General features: G+C 40.6%; 1 long non-coding RNA gene across 1 annotated transcript; it reads right to left on the bottom strand.

The window, feature by feature from the left end:
* Nucleotides 1-2143: 2143 nt before the first annotated feature.
* Nucleotides 2144-4479, bottom strand: LOC122445095. The gene is made up of 3 exons (XR_006270448.1): nt 4321-4479; nt 3749-4021; nt 2144-2556 (listed from the first exon to the last, which is right to left on the bottom strand). It is a non-coding gene; the product is annotated as an uncharacterized LOC122445095 (long non-coding RNA).
* Nucleotides 4480-4738: the final 259 nt, after the last annotated feature.

Genomic DNA, 4738 nt, shown 5'->3' with positions numbered 1-4738 from the left:
CAGTCGGACATGACTGAAGTGACTTAGCAGCAGAGAGTAGTCACTTCCAAAAACGAATTCTACTTCATTTTCAGTTAGGGTTTAATCTTTTTAACTAACCAACAAGGCAGTAGTTCCATTGAGGAAACGAAAGAAATTGGAATGAGTGTGAGAGCTTGGAAGTATAAGCAAGTAATTATCTGACTCAATCAGAGGAAGAACCAACCTTAATGGGGTACTGCTTGCTAAACTAAACTGCAGGGAATCAAACATGTAAATCTAATTTGAGATGTAACCAACTTTTTAAGCCACAGAAAGTTCAGGCTCAATTAGCCTTCTTTGTCCTCTCTCAGGAGAGCCCCTAGACAGATGGTATTACTCCAGAACCATCAGTCAATCACATGGCTGATTCTTTTTCATGCTGCAAGTGGCTTGAGGATGATTTGCAATATCAACAGCCAGTGAATTCTCACAGAAGCTTTATCTCAGTGGTTAAGAGAGTATCTAAGGCTAATCCTAGCCTAGCTGCTATGTTCTAACCCCAAGAAAGGCACTGAATGCATTAAGGTCTCTGAGAGGAGGAGAGAAGAACTGAACGTTTTAGCTGCCATGGCAACAGGAGCCATTTACATCATATGGTTTTGTTCTTGGAGGAAATCTACTCAGAAGAAGAAATAGGGACCGAATCGGAGGGGGACGTGGAACATGTGGTTCCAAGACCTTCTGGCCCAACCCCAGTGCAGAAGATTTAATAGCAATAAAGCCAGAATCCCCAGAGTAGGGAATTTCCATTCCCACCACTAATTATACCTGCATGCCAAGCTACAACTGAGAAACTTTGAGGTATTCTAAACCGCTGTATCCTTATTCAAATTTCCCCTGACAGATAAAAGGTAGAAACTTAAACTAAAACATAAACACAAGTTATACTCTGCTCCCAATAGTAACATATTGAACTACAAGAGGAAATATCACTGTCTCAGCAATCTATTTATCAGCTTTAAAGACATGAGCTTTGAGAAATGTGCTATAAGTTTTTGTTAATTATAGAATGATATAGTTATATAAGAATTATTATTTTTGCAACTTCCAAAGGTTGTATTTAAAAAAAATGCTCTTTTCTGCTTTCTTTCTCTTTTCACTTCCCGCCCTCCCCCACCCCCACCCCCTTCACTGCTTTCCTCTGTATTCAAGTAAGGCTGAGTGCTAGGTCCAAGATTTCTTTCAGGTTTTGGGGACACTCTGACCCAATGCATATAACTTCATGGTCTTTAGATAAGAAGCCTAGAAATTCTGGATGTTGATAATGGCCTCTTAGTCAGTACCCAGAGCATCTGAGGAAGCTAGAGATTGGATGTGCTTGAACCTAGCAGAGTAGTTACACTGTTAGGGATTTCAAGGGTGCTCAAAAAATTCAAAGTTCGTCTACAGGAAGATCCACTACGTCATGAAGCAATAAACATGACATACGTAGGGGACGCAAGTTAGAGACTGGCTGGGGGTCAAGATTTCTTAAGGACACGGTTTATCATGCAAAAAATCTGATCCCAGCTCCTTTTCATTTATGCATTCATTCTTTCATTTTTTCACTCATTAAACAAACATGTATTAATTTTTGTGTTCTTTGCAGATATACTGATGAGAAAAATAAAGTGCTTACTCTCAAAAAGTTTATAGTCTAAGTAGAAGACATTAATCAAATAAATAGCATACATTTTAACTTTAAAATCTGTAAAAGGAAATCTCATTGCAATTTAGAAGATGGAAAAAAAGCCTCAATTATCTTTAATTCTTTTTTCTTTCTTTCTTCACTACATCAAGCTAGTTCTTCATGCCTAAAACACATTATGGTGGACTTAAAAATTAGAAAATGGTGTTGACTTTAAGTTTATTACTATCTTTATTCATGGAAACAAGGTAGCCATGAGTATTAAGCACATTTTAAGAATGGTTTACAATCATTTATAGGTTAAGACTTTGGCATTAAGATATTAAGCATTTTATGAATTTAATTATTAAAATAGAATAACTTTTTAAAAAAGAAAATAAGATCTCAAAGCACTCTCAGAGTATAAACCTAAAAAAAGTTGCATTTGAGTTGGGACCTGAAGGTTGAATTTCCATATGAAATACCAGTTTCATATTAAAATTGTGGTAGAATCTAGTCTGGCTTCTGTTCACAGGTTGTAAAATAATAGCCATGATTTAAGTGGGAAGAGAATAAAGAAAGATGATGGTGGCTTCCTTTTCATACAAAAATTTTAAGAGGGAATCCCAGCAGCTCTTACATTCCTTAACTTAAAGCTTGAAACCTTGTCCTGAATATAAGAAATACACTTATTTCATGTGGGTAAGAAATCATTGAAAAGGGAGCAGATCCTGAAGATATAGAAGGAAAGTTTGCCCTGGGCTGGGCTATAAACCTGTTTGTGGTCAGTCATCGCCAGACTACCTGTCAGCTCCTTCCTGATTCTCGTGTGAGCCCAGCACCTGTTACGCATCCTCATCAAATGGAAAGGCATCCATACTTTAAAGCTCAGAGTACAGTTTCATGCAAAAACTGGAGGCTGTGTTCCCCTAGTACAGAGAAAAAGCAGAAACTAATCAGAAAAATCTGAAAATACAATCACGGATAAACTGCTTTTTGGAAACAAACAGGCCGATTATCATATGGCTTGAAGAGGAAAGACTGAGCTGAGGGAAGGTCTATGAAGGGCCTTTCTGATTCTGTATAATATGAAATTTCAGTTGGGAGGAACGGACTTAGAAGAGGGCACACACCAAGAAATAAAGTCTGTCACATATCAGATTCATGGTCTGATACTGATCATCTTTGGACTTACTTTGGGGATTTTTGTCAGTGGTTACAACACTTCTTAGAAGCAGATGAACTCATGGGATTATCTGCAGATTTACCTGGGGACCAACATTCACAGTAACTTGGGACTTAATATCATCATCACCAACATCCCCCTACCCCAGCAACCTTGAATGATGCCTGGTACCTAACGTAATGTGTGATATTACTGTATGGGGATGCTGAAAGGAACTTTAACAATAAGGAAGCAACAACACCACGGGAAGAATCAACATAGGAGAGAATGCATGCGTTTTAAGCGTCTTAATAACAGTTGATGTTGGGTCTGCTAGCCAGGAAAAGTAGTTCACTCCTTTCCATTTATACAGGAAAGACTACTGGGGAGGTAACAGAAGAGACGGGAGGTGAGAGCTAAGAGATGCTGGGCACCTCCGGTGTGGCAGCCCCTGTGCTGTCCTGTATCTCGCACCTCATTTAATCATTAAAACACACATGACTATTTCACTTTTTCAGAAACTATTGGGAAACTAAAAATCAGAGATATTAGTGTAATTTTCTCAAAAGTCACATATGTAGTAAATGGTAGAACTGGAACCCAAGAAGGCAAGATTTAAAAACCCATGCCTCTTCTAAGCCTTTCAAGGAGGCAAGAGAGAATATTTGGGGAAAAGCCTCAGATTCTAAGAGTCTGAGGAAGAGATAATAATGAACTCTGGAAAGCACAGAGCTGGGGAGAGGGACTGTATAACCCGCAAAGACAAAAAGCTGGCATCAAGCGGAACGGGATGCTAGTGCAGAAGTAGGTAGAGTGGGAGCTGTGAGCATTAGTCAACGTGCAAGTCTTGAAATTGATATTTCCACAAAGAATCAAGAAGCAATGGTATTGAGCAACTGGGTGACCCCAGAGATGAGCCCTTGAGACCAGATCCCACTCTTGGTTCTTCCACTTACGTGTCATGAGACCTTTTCCAGATTCACTCACGCGCAACCTTGAGCTAACAGTACTGCAGTTACTGGGACAAGATTGAGCTGTCAGCATAGGGTGGACAGTAGAACCATCTGCTTGAGACTTGGAAATGATGCAAGCCAATCAGTGCGGTCAGAGGGTCGTGAGCTGGGAGATGCCTGTAGGAGGCAGGGATCTAATCAGCTGCATTGTAACTGGATGGTCAAGAGAAGAGCTGTGTAGACCGAAAGACCAAAACTCAGGAGTGCCTCCCCGTCCTGTCAAAGGAGAGAACAGTCTTTTTAAATCATTAGATTAACTGCTATTCAACTCTGGATGAAAGAACTTTTAAGGCTAATGAACTCCTTTTCACCTTTCCTCATGCTCACCAAGCAATCCCATGACTGTGAAACACTTGGGGTTTAGGGGTAGCTACTTTTATATTGAGAAAGGACATTAGGGCTTCTGCTTAATTTAAGGACATATGCCCTAATTCTTATGATATTACTTCCCTGTTGCTGTATAACAAATTTTCCCAAAATTATTGGCATGAGACAATACATGTATATTATCTTACAGGCTGTGTGGCAGCTGGGTCTCTTGCTCAGCAGGGTCTTTTGCAAGGCTTCAGTCAGGATGTAGGCAGAGGCTGCAAGGTTCAACTCCAAGTTCAACTGGGGTAGGATTGGCTTCCAAGCTCACTCAGCGGTTGTTGGCAAGATTCCGTTCTCTGGGCTGTTGGGCTAGAGGCCTCAGTTCCTAGTGGATGTTGGCCAGAGACTGCCCTCAGTCCTCGCCTGGTGGGGCTTTCATCACAGTAAGTAAAGGAGAATACCTGAAACAGAAAGTGTCAGCAGGAGTCACATCTTTGGCTGCCCTGGAGGAATCTGGGGGCTGCAGTCGATGGGGCTGGAAAAGAGCCAAACACGGCTTAGCAACTAAACCACAACAGCAGAGGTAGGAATATTGCATCCCTTTGGCTGTATGCTGTTAGG

This window comes from Cervus canadensis, chromosome 7, assembly GCF_019320065.1.
Source record: "Cervus canadensis isolate Bull #8, Minnesota chromosome 7, ASM1932006v1, whole genome shotgun sequence".
Lineage (NCBI taxonomy): Eukaryota > Metazoa > Chordata > Mammalia > Artiodactyla > Cervidae > Cervus > Cervus canadensis.
Note: the sequence above shows the minus strand (reverse complement) of the source record. Positions and strands in the feature narration are given on the sequence as shown.